This window comes from Pipistrellus hanaki (genome assembly GCF_964339955.1).
Source record: "Pipistrellus hanaki genome assembly, chromosome: 2".
NCBI lineage: Eukaryota > Metazoa > Chordata > Mammalia > Chiroptera > Vespertilionidae > Pipistrellus > Pipistrellus hanaki.
Window position 1 is genome coordinate 15,655,257 of NC_140504.1, and position 16,028 is coordinate 15,671,284.

The window sequence follows — 16,028 nt, forward strand, 5'->3', positions numbered from 1 at the left end:
CTGGTTACAGTGCACAAACCCCAGAAAAAGGGTTACATAATTGAAACCATCCTTCACGGGTCTGTCACAGAAACAAGATTTGAATTCCGAAAACTCTATATGACAAAAGGAGATGTTTTTTTATTTTTTACAATACTATTATGAGTGCCAACATTTCCATCCATAGTGGAATAGGAAAACAAAACAGCCATTTCCATAACTTTTAAATATCATTTTTCACTTAATAAAAGTACTTTGCATAGAAAGACCTAATTATGTTATGCAAAAGCCACAGGGATAATTATAGTTCATCCAGACATTCTTAATCTACAATATATTAGTGGAAATATGTTACAGGCCTGAAGAGAAACTCACATATCATTATGCAATCTCCAACAGCTGCTCAGCTCAGTCTTGCTGTAATCAAAACTAAGTTATCATCCCATCATTTCTAACATGCCAAGTTCTTCAACATTTCTATTGAGTTAGAGATATGTTTTGAGTCATCAGATCTAAGGCTTTGTACTATCACTAAATGTGTTTCACTAAATAAAACATGTCCTTTCTCTAACATAATTTAAAATTTATTTATATTTTTTCAATTTAATTTAACTAACATGTATTTTCCAAATATGTTCTCAGTGTTAATAGAACTAGGAAGCTTATGGGTATTACAGAACTTACTATACAAATACTAATAGACCTAACTGGAGAACAACCAAACAACCATACAACCAGTTGCTATGAGATGTGCTGACCACAAGGGGGTGAAAGCAGAACATGGTGGGTATTGGAAGCAGGAAGCAGAGGGCAGAACATGGCAGGCATCAGCCACAGTGGGATGGTGGAGCAGTGAGTGAGAATACCACACCAAGGCAGGGCACCAGTTGCTGTCATTGGGGCAAGCCTGTGGTGGTTACTGAAAATTATTTGCCCCTGCATACCATGGTCCCACCAGGCACTTGTACCCGCTGCAGGTGACAGCCCCGCTCACACCCACTGCCGACACTGAAGTAGCCACTCACACCTGCTGTGGCACCCAGCACCAGCCCCGATTACTCAGTGCTGTCAGTGGGTGCCAGTGGCAGCTGCCAGTCCTGATCACCCCTCAGGGCTTCTCTACCTACCCCTGCTCATGAGGGGTGACTGGGGCTGGCTGGCCAACCTCCCAGCATCTGTCCCCAGCTATAGGCCTTGATCGCTGGCCAGGTTAAGGGACCCTTCATGGGCATGAATTCGTGCACTGGGCCTCTTGTGATACATAAATAGCTAAATTGTTTAAACTTTTTTATACATGTCAGGAAACTTTAATGATCCCTCTTTGGGAAAATTATAAGGGAAGGTGAATGAAAATCTTACATTTATAAAAGAATCAGAGGACACATCCTTTAATTCAAAGAAGTTGCAAAAGGATAGGAAAACAAACCAGATGAATCAAGGACACACTCACAAACATTCTCATTCATCCTAATCAATATTTGCACTGATGACCCACCAAGTCCTTCACAATTTTCAAGATATTTGATAAAATTTCATATTAATCATAACTGTTTAGCCTGTTCCAATAATGCCTATATGAAATTTGTTCTATTTTACAAATCAAATCTCCAATACTACCAAATGTATTTCACCCAAACTTAGCTTCAGAGGTTGTTTTTACTTCCCATTTTTCTTTTATGTATTTTTATTTAAATAATTTATGTATCCTAAATACTTAGTCCTTCTCTAGTATCACTCTACAAAGAAGGAGAAATGGTTATAAGAAATTTTAAATAGTCAACTAACAGCAATTTTCCCTTCAATCACATATTATTAAAAAGTCAGTAGGAGTTCATCTTTATTTTATTTTTTTTAAATCAATAACATTCTTAGCTATGGTTTTATTTGAACTCAGTAAATAAACCTTACCAAAAAAAATCTGATAACTACACATTTTTAGCTTAATATTCCAATCATAGATTTTAGAACATGAAATAACTTTGAAGAAATGCCAAAATCAAACACTGAGATATTTGGGGGGGGGGGGATCAATGGGTAATTTTAGTACGGTGGTATAATACAATAAGAATTGCAATGTAAAGAGAGAGACAGAAAATGAAAGCCTGTGGTAGCAGACAATTATAGCATAAAATTTCTTTCTTTATCTTCATCACTGTTCCAGTACACTTTATTGAAATGCAGAAATGCATTATTCTCTCAGGTGGTGAAAATAGAAAATGGTAGACTTGGAAACAAGACTACTTTACAGAACTGTGAGTGATCAGAAAGACACAACATAGGCCATGGAGCAAAGTCAGCTAAGCCATCATAGTTTGACAATAATGGAAAGATGGCAGGGATATTTATACCTCTCTCTCTCTCTGAATGCTGAACATGTAATAATTGTTCCTCAGAATAACTCTATGTGGTGGATAGAGTTAAGCTACACCTTAGACCAAATTATTTCAAAGCACATAAATACAACCCATTGTTAATAACTCTATGTGGTGGTTATCCTGGATAAAACTAAAAGCTCAGGTAAGTTTTGTGGCAAATAAGAGAGTAGCCTAAGCTCACCTGATACCTGATCAATCCTTTTCCCACTTACTTTTAAACTATTTTTTTTTTACTGATGAGAGAGAGAGAGAGAGAGAGAGAGAGAGAGAGAGAGAGAGAGAGATACAGACAGACAGACATCAATTGGTTGGATTGAGCCCAAAACCCAGGCATGTGCCCTGATTCAGAATTGAACCTGCTTTGATTGACCTCCTGGTTCATAGGTCCACTCTCAACCACTGAGCAACACCACCAGGCCCCACTTACTTTCAAAAGTTCTCATTTTCTAAACATCATCAAAGAAAGGGAACCAATGAATGTAACTAACCCTGAGTACTTTTAGGATGTCCTGTCCTTCTGCCTTTAATATTTGAAAATGTATGCATTATTAAAAGGAAAGCTACACCTTAGACCAAATTATTTCAAAGCACATAAATACAACCCATTGTTAACTAAAATTCATTTGAAAACCATAATAGTTGATGATTATAATTAATGCACTTCTATTTGAATTATGCTATTGTACTTTATTTTCAATTGGTAGTCACAACTTACTTAAACATAGCATATATATGTTAATGAAAGTAAGATTTCTCTGAAAGTTGGAGTCCTTTTAAATAAATTATTGATCTGAAGGTAACACTATGGTTGTTACCTAGATTTTGTTACCTCTTCTCTGCAGGAATTGATGGGGATCTTTTGTTTTGACCTTAATAAGGATTAGGCTATCTTCTTAGTGGAGTAACATTTTCAGTAGCTGATGAAAAATATTCTCAGGGCAGAATGCCTGGAAACCAGGCCTCAAAGATTCTACATTAATACTATTTGTAGTTTTGTATCTGGTAAATTGCTACTAGCAGATCTAATGGGAGTTCAAGAGGCTATTTTAGTCCTTAAACATTTAAATACTTCCCTTGCATCATAAAAAATGGGGAAAGTGGTTCTCTAAACCCTCATTCCCAGAGATCATGTTAACTAATGAATATTCTTAATGTGCAGAAAAGACTTAATGTGCATTTCAGAAGCACCCCAGGCTTACTCTTTCCGTCACTGAAGTCTAGAATTAAAAAGACCCCTAAAGCATTCAAACTCTCTAAAATGTACTTAACTTTCTGCAAAATTTACAACGAATATCTGTATCCTGATAATGTCTAGAAGAGAATTTTGAGTGAATGTTTTGGTCAAGGGAAGGCAGTTGAAGATAAAAGGAATATATTTGCCTAGAGTTTAGAAAGGGGGAGGCATTCTATCCCGTGTTATTTCTTGTTCAGATTATTTTTTTGAAACATGGTAATGTGTGGCTACAATAGAAGATATCTCTTGTGCTTCTCTGAAGTTCAAGGCTTCTAGAGACGTCATTGCTTGAACTCCAAAAAAAGTTCTTGCCTGGGAAGATTTTAATAGTCACTTAGCTAATAAAATCAATTGTAAGTGCTCTTTGGAACTCATCAAATAATTCCCAAGGATTAACATTTGAGAACATCTATTAGCGAAATACATAATCTCTGGATTCATCACCACTGTACATAATCTCAAAATATTTTCAAATCTATTCTTTCAAATGGTTTGCCTAACTGTTCTCTCAGTTCTATTCCCACTCCCTTAGTTCAAGTAGCTTCCCAAGACTTCTATCCTTTAGTTCTTTAACTCTAATGTGTTCTGAACACTACTTTCTTACGCATAAGCCACGGATTTTGAAATGGCTCTTGAACTATAAACAGGGTACTAAAAGTCTGTAATGCGGTAGCTTCAAAATCTCCCTCAGACATCTTTATCTCTGAAACTATCATAGACTCTCATAACCATTTAATAACTACTTGTTGTCATGTCACTTTTCATGCAGTCACTTCCATCTCTACCTGGTGGTGCCCCCCTCTGTGTTTCAAGCTCTGCTCAAATATTGCCTCTTCTGGGATGTCCTTCCTTCGCAAGAGATTCTCTATCCCTCTGTTATAGGGATACTTCATCTGGTATTGCATTAACATTTACATACATATAGTTCTACCTAAAACTTTTGAAGGACAAAGTGTGTCTTGGTTATGTATGTGCTCACCCAGTGCCTGACTCAGAGCTTTGTATGTACGACAGAAGTGTGTTATCTGATTTAGTGGTTGTGACTCTTCTTCTTGGGGACACAGATAGATGACATGCACTGGAGTTACCCAAGCAAGTTCTGGTCCGATGGCTGAGTTCTAAAGAGCAGAATGTGGGTGGGATTGATTATTCCACTTCTTGGTCAGGACCATAGAATCCTTTCATGTGTAAACTTACAATGTGAAACTGTGGATGTTATTGTTGTTGAATAACAAGAATGAAAAAAATCAATGAGCAGAAAGCTTCCTAGGGCACACTGCTCTAAGTTCTAAACTCCTGGACTATGTTAGAACTGTTAAGATGCTGAAATTTTTATCTCTTTTATTAGTAAATGTAGCCTAATTTGCATGTAGCTGCTGAATGGTCAGCCAGTTATTGCAGTGGGGAAAAATAAATAATGCCAAACTGGTCTTCTTTTGGAAGGATTTGTTGGAATGATCCTACAAATGGCCATCTCATCTTTTCTCCAGTGCTGAACCCATCCCCATGCGGCAGATTGGGTCTAACAAGTTCTCCATTTGGACATAATTACTCTCCTAGAATTTGTTACATCTATAGGGAATTGGCCCCCAGACCTTCTGGTTACCAGTGAATTCATTTGGCTAGACTTTTTAATTCCTAAACATATGCCCGATCATTCTCAACACTCCAGGTCAAACAGATGTTTTGGTCTTAAATAATGTATAGTACCAATGCATTCAGAATGTTTTCACCTGTGTTGGCACTTCTATAATATCCCTTTTATAATGGCTTATCCTGTGAAAAAGTCTTAACATTCTGCCTGTTTCTAAAAATATTTTTTTTGTGTGCTAGCTAATTCTCTCTAATGCTACTCAACTACTGGTGAGCAGGAATTATGTCAGATGCTTCTCTGTGGATCCTAAAGCACCTGCCAGAGTGGCTGGAAAGAGATTAGGGTTATCTATTGATCAACTTGTCTGTGTGAATTAAGTATCAATGTTGCTTTTCTAAATTTCTGTTTATAACTATTCATTTTTAATCAACCGATGAATAATTTTAATTGATTTGGTAAATGCATCACAGTGATTAAAAGGTTAATAACATTTAGTAAGCATTGATCATTTTTTTCTATCCACAGGAGACAAGAATTCTAAATGTTGATTCAAGTGTTTCTAAACCTAGATAATTTCAGCCACATTCCTGGATGTTGCCTCTAGTGCAGAAATAGTACAAGAGAATATTGTAAAAATCTTGCTATGTTGTGTTGTTATAGATTACTTTCAAGAACATATTAAATTTACTCTTATTAATTTATATCTGACTGACAAAATATTGATTGAGATGACGAGAACAATAACAAAACGAATTGTCACTCAATATATCAAAATTTAACACAGAAAACACTGATATTGAGGAATACCATATTTAGCTTTGAGATTTAAAAAGTTTACTTCTTTGTTGAGGCAGATACTTTATAGAAAATGAAGTAAAAATATCTGCTGACAGGAGAACAGTGTCAGCAATGAACAGTGTAGGAGAACCTTAAAGCAACCAGAAACGAGTAATGAAAGACTGTGCAGGAATTTCACTTCAAAGTAACACATTATGAGATATAAATCCAGAAATCCACCACACCTTCCAGAAATAAAGGTAAGAGAAGCCAGACAGAACAAATTAATGCAACTGAAAGGCCAGAAGAAAACCGCAGACACATTTGTACTCTTAGAAGACAGACTAATAAATAAAAATTCCACAAAAAATAAATATGAGAAAGAATGGCCTTGCTTGAAAACAAGTAAAAAACAATACCTCAAAAAGTTTAAAATAGATATGTTTTGGAGTAATCTTAGTACCAGAAACTATGAGTAGTTTTAAAAAATTAAAACTAAAAGGCTTGAAAGAACAGAAAAGATCATGATGCCAAGGTATCACTTTCGAAACTTAAAAAATCCTGGCCATGGTTTCCCTATATCTGATGTCATTCCTGATAAAAAGGTGGGGATAGAGATGAAAGTGTTCAAGTACCCAAGATATAAAAGGCAAAGAAAAACCCATTAGAATAAAGTTGTCTTTTTTTAAATTTAATTTATTGGGGTAACGTTAGTTAATAAAGTTGTATAGGTTTCAGGTGTACAGTTCTATGATATATAATCTGCATATTATATGGTGTGCTTGCTGCCCAGTCAAGTCTCCTTCCATCACCATTTATTTCCCTCTATAATCCCTTTTACTTCCCCACATCTCCCTTCCCCTTTAGTAATCACCAGACTATTGCCTGTGTTATGAGTATTTTTGTTTGTTTATTTGTGTTTTTTTCTTGACCCCTTCACCTTTTTTTACCCAGCCCTGTGACCCCTTCCCTACCTGACAGCTGTCTGTCAGTCTCTATCTATGAGTCTGCTTCTATTTTGTTTGTTTATTTTGCTCAGTAGGTTCCACATATGAGTGAAATCATATGGTGCTTGTCTTTCTCTGACTGGCTTATTTCACTTAGCATGATGCTCTCTAGGTCCACCCATGCTGTTGCTAAAGGTAAAATTACCTTCTTTTTATGGCTGAGTAGTACTCCATTGAGTAAATGTACGACAGCTCTTTTATCCACTCACCCACTGATGGACACTTGGGCTGCTTCCAATTCTTGGTTATTGTAGATAATGTTGCAATGAACACAGAGGGGTACATATATTCTTTCGAATTAGTGTTTGGGGTTTCTTCAGATATATTCTCAGGAATAGGATTGCTGGGTCATAGGGCAGTTCCATTTTTTTGAGGGAACTCCATATTGTTTTCCACAATGACTACACCAATCTGCATTCCGATTAACAGTTCACGGATGGGGAGAGGGGATACCTTATCTTCACATCCTCACCAACACTTGTTTTTTGATTTATTGATGATAGCCATTTTCACATCCTTGATGAAGGGACATCTTATTGTGGTTTTAATTTGCCTTTCTCTACTTTTTAGTGACATTGAACATCTTTTTTTTTAATATATCATCTGTATGTCCTTTTTGGAGAAGTGTCTATTCAGGGCCCTTGCCCATTTTCTAATCTGTCTGTTTGTTTGTGTCCCTGTTAAGTTTTATAAATTTTATATAAATTTTGGATATTAACCTCTTGTTAGATGCATAACTAGAGAATCAAGTTGTCAAGAAAATATACTATGACAAGAAGGAATGACTGATCTATGATATATCTACAGATGAATGGAATAGAGGGTGGGACAAAAGTAGGTTTACAGTTTTGAATATGCAAAACACAGGTTATTCTTGTACTATTTATTTATTTATTTATTTATTTATTATTGTATTATTTTCCATAGGAACAACTGTAAATCTATTTTTTCCCAACCCTGTATAAAAGATAACATTCATAACAGTAAATACATAGCTTATAAATAAGTTATTACATGAATTAAAAAGTCATTCCTAATGACTGTAAAATAAAACTAAGTGATAGAATGCAACAGACACTTAAGGCTTTAATTTTGTAAATTTTTTTTATAACTTGTCTTCCTACTTTCATAATTTTGACAGTAAACTTACAACCCTTCACAAAAACCCACAACAAAAATAAGAAAGTTTATTATTATGCAAGGAACTTAATTTTGAAATATATTTCTTGTAGCTACAATTCTTTATCTCCTTTTGAACTCCTTCTCTTCTTTTATCTGTTCCTTAAATATTGATTTTTATCAAGAGTCCTATCCTAACCAAATACTGTTCTTTTTCCAGTTTTATTGAGATATAATTGACATACAACACTGTATACGTGTAAAATGTGCAACATAATTGTTTGATATATGTACATATTGTGAAACAATTACAATAACTTTAACATCAGTCAACTCACATAGTTATAAATTTCTTGTAATGAACATCTTTAAGATCTTCTCTCTTAATAACTTTCAAATATACATTAGTATATTATTGTGTTGTTAACCATAGTCACCATACTTTACATTATACTCCCAGAACCTACCTTAACTGGATGTTTGTACCTTTTGACCATCTTCACCCATTCTTGCTGCTTCCCACCATCTCCCCCAACCCCTGACTCTGGCAACTATCCAATCTGTTTACTATCCTATGAGTTTGGTTTTTACATTTCCACATGTAAGTGAGATCACACAGTATAGGTTTACCTCTATCTGACTTGTTTCACTTAGCATAATGCCCTCAAGGATCATCATGTTGTCTCCATTGGCAGGATTTCTTTCTTTTTAATGCCTAAATTATCAACTACTGTCCTTAATGTAATCTAGTGATTCTTGAAATGGCTCTGTGAGCCTCTCACCTTTGCTTTCAACATATAATCATAACAGATAAAATCCTACCTAATAAAGGAGAAAGATGCAAATTGACCACACCTTCACTATGCCCATAAGCCCCACCCGCCAGCCAATCAGGGTGAGTATGCAAATTAACCCAAACAAGATGGCAGTTAATTTGCATATCCAGGCCAGAGTGAGGGCTGAAGACACATAGAAAGAAGCCAAGCACTGCAGAGAAGCAAGCAAGCGGGGGAGAAGGAAGGGAAAGCAAGTGGGGTGGGGAGAAGGGAGGAAAGCGGGTGGGGCAGCAACCACAGCAGGAAGCCCTATTGCAGGAATCTTCCTGCAAGGGGCATCTAGTGTTAAATAAGATAATGTAACAGTGATGCCCACAATGTAAACACTTCCCAGAACCACTGATAGAATAGAAACAGAAAGTGAATACAACGTATTGCTGGTCTCTGGAATGAGAGGCCAAGGATTACCTACATCTGTGAGGTAACTGAGGTGCCATCCTTGCCCACAGGGAGTGCAAATCAGAGTCAGGTTAGTGACTGACATCTGAGAAAACAGGAAGTTGAATAACTGACTATCGCCCTGGAGCCATGGTGTACATAGAGCTGTGTAGTGGGGAGGCCAGAAGCACCAGCTAGAATCTGTCCATCAGAATCTGGGGCAAACTGTTCTTTGAGTTGGTGACTAGATCTATGATATCTTTGTTATCAGAGATTGTGAGCTTGGGGTAGAGAGCAGCACTGGGGTGAGGCTGGCAATGAGATAATTTTTTTTTTTAAATCCTTTTCACTTACGTTGGGATTGAAAACCAAAATTCCAAGACATGTGAAGTCATACCAAAAAAAAAAAAAAAAAAAAAAAAAAAAAATTATCAGAAAAAGTTTAAAAACAGGCAATGAAGTCATTCCAGATGATATAAAAATAATAGATACATTTCAGAATTTCCAAGTAAGCATGTTAGCATCCCTAAATACACAAAATAAGAAATAACATCAATATAATTTTCCAGAAAATAGAGATAAAACAATAAAAGCAACAATGGGAAAAGTATCAATTAGATACTTATAGAGCGGAAATCGTAAAAACAAAAATTAGTAGATGGGGAGATAATTTTGAGTAAATTCAGTAAAAATGCAGATTAGAAAAATATGTAAATTAGTGTAAAAGACAATTTAAGAAATATATATGATATATTATGAAGCTTACACATACATTTCCTAGAGTGTTCCAGAAAGAAAAGGAGATTAGAGATAAAGAAACAATTTTAAAAAGAAAATTATTTATTTAATTGAAATAAGAGTGCAGCCATTATGACATTTTTCCTCAATAGAGAAGGCATAATTTCACTGCAACAATTGTCTACAGCTGCAGGGATACAGAAAAATATTGAAATTTAGTGGCCATGAGAATTAAGGAAGTAAGTTGCAGTGTCATAACCCTATCACATGTCCAGACCACTCTATTGCCCTTGTTATGAGCTCATAAATGCAAACACACACATACATACACACACACACATACCGCACAGACACACACACACACACACACACTCTAAACTGGTGTAATATAATAACCTAGAGGCAGAACAATGAATCGTCAATATATTTTAGATAGAGTTAAGAGAAATAATCCTAGAATTAATTTGTGAACATATTTCCATTGTTTTTTTATTAACCTAACACATAATTTAAACTTCTGAGGAAAATTAGCCTTCCATAAGAAAACATATGCTTTCATAAAACCATGGGTTTCAGTTTTTAAAAGCTGCCTTCGCCTCAACAAATAAGCAACTATGAACAGAAGAGAGTGAAGACGGAAGTTTAAGATTAATTGTTAGGGAAATTAAACAGTTGATCTTTTTTCTTTTGTTTATCACAATTTATGTCCTTCCATTAAAGGGAACCTCATTCTTTTGTAGCCCCTCCCCATAGCATAGTAACTGCTTGAGTTGTGGTTAGCTATAACCAAGGAAAATAATGAAGTTGCCTTTAATTTTTGTCTCTTGTCTGGTTTGCAGAGAATAGGTAAGGAGTAAACACTTTTTTTTTTTTTTTTTTTTTTTTTTTACAATCTTGATACTAAAGGGAGAAATTTTCAAAAGGCTGGTCTCTTGACAAAGCCTTTCATAAACACTCAGCCACACCTTAACTTTACTTAATGAGACATAGTGAAACAAAAAACCAAACAACTGACACCTCCTTTCTTGACTATACATATCAAAGACCTTATTAAAAAACCTTGGCAATTTTATGAGAATATAATTTTAAAAACCAAAAACCTCAAAAGGCCCATGCAAATGAAAACTTCAACTCTCTCTCTCTCTCTCTCTCTCTCTCTCTCTCTCTCTCTCTCTCTCTCTCTCTCTCTCCTCTCTCAAAAAAAAATAAAATTAAAAAAGGCTTCCACTTTCCTGTACTACTAATAAACAACTAGGAAATGTGTTTGTAAGAGAAAAAAAGAAAAGAATGACTGTAACAGGTGATGAGCATAAAGAATTCCTCTAGAGAAGGATTTATCAGCCGCATTTTGCAATTATTGAAAGAAGCTTGTATCAAATCAGAGGAGCAGCTCAAAATTAATTATCCTTCTTACACAGAGTTTTTGTATTAAAGTCAAGACTCAGGTTTTGCAACAGTGGATAGCTTTCCATAAATCTTTGAAAAAGAAGAGCTAAGTAATGCTTCAAAATTGCCTTATAAGCAAAAACATTCATTCTTCTTTGAAAGTTTTCCTCCCTTTATTGTGAAGTTTTATTGCTTCACAATTACTTCAATATATTTTTCCATTTATTCATTTGCTTTAGCAACCGGAGGCTGTAAGTCTCAAAACATAAAGAGCTTCCTGTATCCAGTTTTATTTTTAAAAATAATTATTCAAAATTTACATTAGGGAGCTTCTCTTTAAATATTTTCCGTGGAGGTGAAACACATAATTAGGCAGGTCTCCTCTGTAAGATATCACTTCATTCATTGGGTAACATCTAATGAAGTCACTTTCATAAGAAAACTGTTTTTTAAACAAAGTCAATGACAGCAATCATAGTCTGGTACTTATTAAAACTATAATTCTATATTTTCAGATTTTGAAGAAGAAAATCTTCTATAATATTTCTCCCTGAAGGTCCTAATTTTATTTTTAACATACAGCACATTTAAAATAGGATTCTACTTATGCTAACATGAGGAATGAAGCCAAATTTACACTCTTAGGTTTTTTTTTTTCTTTTCTTTTTTCCCCCCCTCCCAGAAAAGCATGCTTAGTCATTTGCAAAGCATTTGCACTGAAATATCTGCACTGAACATTACCCAGTCTTGTTTCAAGGTCATTATAATTCAGAAAATAAACTGTGTGCAGAGTTTCAACAGAGAAATGTGAGCAAACAAAACCTAAAGAAACAAAAGAAGTTTGCATGCTACTTCTCAAAGCACGTTTAAAGGACCCTTTGCCAGGAATAACACGCAGAGGATGGAAGAAGGCAACTGTAGAAATCAAAACACACATTTACTTTTTAATATGTATAGATGCACTTGTTTTTTTTCCTATTTTAAGTTAAAAATAAGAGGGCACCCCAGCGAGTCTTGCTGGCAGTCGGACACCGCACAGGCCCTGACCCTGCAAGTCACAGGAATTCTCACACAAAGCTATGTTCACACACACCCTGTGCTACATATCCCTGAGATAAGGCAGCAAGCACCAAGCCAGGAGAAGTGACACAAAGTTGGACTTACATGAAATGTTTACATCTCTTCTGTCACACCGCTGTTCCCCCATTATCTATTCCACACCTGATTTGCCTAAAACAATATTTACTCAGCTCACAGGGAAAGCATGGCTTAAAAAAAAACAAAAGGACCATTTGAAGCAGGACACCAACACAATACAAATATTGTGTTCCTCCTTTCGCACTGCCAAGTTTAATGTGAGATCAAGCAGAAACAAAAGCAGATCGCCTTGTGAGAACTTACAAGCAATGCTCTTGCTGCAATCCCCCCTCAGAGCACGGAGAGATTCCTCTACTGGTTTTACAACACACACACACACACACACACACACACACACACACACACACACACACACACACAGCATATTTCCAATCACATCTTAAATCTGCACTCACCAGGCGACAGCAACGGTTGCGTGGGGCAAAAAAAGTGTGCTATGTTCCTGCCCCTGATCCATGGCAGGGTTGCCTAGAAGTTGTCCAGCACCCAACAGCCCAGAGCTGCCACCCAGAGGCCCCTTGCACGAGCTGGCTTGTTTGCCTGTCAATCTGAGTCCCGGCTTCTGCCTGCTGCAGCTGCTGTGCACTTTGCTGAAGTTTTCATATCATTTCCACGCGCTCCCCATCCGCCTGGAGGAGGTCATTTGTCCTTTCAGTTCAAATCAAGACTCAAGTCCCTTTGGCGGGTCACTCTGGGACCCCAGATTTAGCGTTGGTGGTTCACCTTCAAGGGAGAAGGAGCTCTTGGGGAAGAAGTGGGTGGAGAGAAGTCAGCTCCCTACAAGGGAATTCGGAGTGTAATCAGGAGGAGAAACTTCCTCTCTTTTTTCCTTCCTTGCAGGGCTGAGCAGCCAGTGCCTCTCTCTTGCAGGAGTCAGGAATGCACAGGGAGGACGCTGAGAGGCCCGCCAGACAAGCCTTTCTCAATCAATTAGCTTGCAGCCATTACTTGTGACCTCGGGTCACGCAGTGTAAGTGTGTGGGGTGTGCCTTCAGGGGTCCCAGGGCTCGTTACTGCAGCTTAGATAACCCAAACCAAGCAGACGCTGCAACTCAAGGACTATTTTTAATGGGAAAATACGCTACAGATGGGAAAGAGAGCACAGGTACATTTCAAGTTTCTTTTTGCAGGAGCAGCTATGCATTGAAAGAGATGTATCTATATATTTTCTATTAGGAAGTCCAAAACGATATATTCTCCCGTGTTGGCTCAAACAGGATTGAGGACCAAACAGTGAGGCATTTCTTTGATATGAAATTTATAGCTGGAGAATACAGACATGACGAAATAACTGATAAAGCTTAGGGATCCAGACATCTCTTCATTACTTCTTCGATTTGGTTTTAGTGTTCTTAAATACGACTGGCCTAGTAGACCTAACTGTAAAGTTAAACTGCAATCAACAAAGTTTTCTATGTTTGAGGAAAATCATACCACATTGCGGGATAGGAATAGTTGTTTTAAACCCTTTCAAAATTACATGCTATCTTAATGCCATGAATTTCTCTGATTTTTTTATAGGTACTGTAATTAGAATTTCTTTTTTTGGTCTGTATTTCAGGAGAATCCTTCCTCTCTTGGATATATGTCAAAAAAGTGATAGTTCCAAAGAACAAAAGGTAGGTGTAACACTAAGGAGAAACACTGCAGGTTTATTTAAACTTCATACATGAAGTTTGCGTATTCCTCAAAAACACTTTAAAAATAATAGCCACTATCATTATCAATAAGTTCCTGCCACAGACTTACCAGGGAATTTTATTTCAAATCAAACTATGTGTTTCAACATTACAACCCAATTCAGGAGCACAGGCTTCCTACTGGTTATGTTAGATAATCGCCCCATCCCCCAAATAGCGTCACTCAAAGATGGATTTGCCATACCCACCTTTCCTCACCCTGTTTACTTGATGATGTGCAGCCCTATATGGGAATGGCAATATTTCACATGGATGCTGATCTTAGCATTTCCATCTCATTAGCCTTTACGTGACCATTTGAATTGCCTGACTTTAATAAAACAAACTCAAAATGCAAGGACGAATAAGACAGGTGAGAGAAAAAAGGATCAAATAATATTGTACTAGCTGGTTGATAGAATCAATTTTGAAAACTACAGTTACAGAGAATATGCTAATAAGAGCATAAAATTAGTATGGGTATGGGTGAGGGCTGAAATTTGGGTTTTCTACTTTTTTCAGTATGCATTGGGAATCACTGATAGATTTTGAAAAGGTAATTGACATAGCCTCTAAATAAGTTTAAAAATTATCATGCCAAATAACAATAAAAAGTTCTTGTTGGCTTTTAGTGACTCAGTCATGCCAATTATGTACTGAAGACAGACATTATGGAGAAGCACTTTGGTCTCTTTAGTCAATAAATAAGTAGAAAATCAAGAATTCTAATTATTTCTTGAGAGATACCTAGTCTTTAGAAATTCTATGACTCAATGACACTCTGTAATTCTCTGTTCCATTTTCATCTGCTATGGAAAAAAAAAGTTTTATTTTTTTTCTCATTCAAGACTAACAACTAACTCCTAAAAGTCAACAGGGCCACCAGCCTTATCTATTAGAAGTCAATAAGCCAACAGCTCAAGGGTCTGGCCTCTATTGCAACACAACTTCCGCATGTACAAAACAAAGGATGTTCTGAGAAGTGCAGAAAAATCCCTAATAACCCACATAAAATACACACCAGAATTTGAAAGAGCCTTGGTTATTTCATATTCTCTAATGTTATTTTTATGGCCAGTTGACTAAAACAACCACTGACATTTCTGAACGACACACAGGTTATGAAAATAATCTCCTTTGCAAAAGAGTTGAATCTCACATTAAAAAGATCACTCACTACCAGCACACTATTGAAAATAGTCTTTCACATTTTTCCCACTCATTTCCCATCTTCATGGGAAAAAAGTCTACTATGCTAGATGTGATGGGAGATTGAAAGAAGCATTGCAGGTACTTTTTGTTAAAATCACATAATTTGAATTTGTTTTCAATAGCTCATATGGTTTTACTACCAAAATTTTATCATGTTCATTTAGAAATGTTAAGATAGTATACCTAACAAATATGAAAATAATTTAAAAGTATGTTTTAATTAATTATAAAGCCATTCAAGATAACAGAATATAATATTTTTATATGGAGTTATAAAGACTTTCTAAGCATTACATAATAACAAATATCAGCCACTTATTATGTGGTATTGACATTTTCCACATTAATTCTGTTCTACATCTATATATGTTTCCCTACTTTACTTATCTGCAATGCTTTGGGAGGTAGTCAACATCATTATCAAACTTCTTGTTTTCCAAGACATGTGATTAGCAGTGTGCCATCCTAAGTTGGTCTTAACCAACTTTGAGTTAAAATACTTACACAGAAAAATCCCCCAAAACTAAGGTTAATAGAAGTAATCTCTGTCCCATTC

At 36.1% G+C, this 16,028-nt stretch overlaps 1 protein-coding gene across 2 annotated transcripts in view; it reads right to left on the reverse strand.

Annotated features, from left to right (window-relative positions):
• The window catches only part of LOC311617529 (uncharacterized protein), a 438,209-nt gene that overhangs the window by 304,119 nt on the left and 118,062 nt on the right, over positions 1–16,028 (reverse strand). Inside the window, exon 1 of one of the 2 annotated variants that reach the window (XR_014794118.1) lies at positions 12,977–13,410. The exons of the other annotated variant lie outside the window; for it this stretch is intronic. The gene's annotated coding sequence lies outside the window, so the exon portion shown is untranslated. Of the gene's footprint in view, positions 1–12,976; positions 13,411–16,028 lie in introns of those variants that run through there. 2 annotated transcript variants of the gene reach the window in all.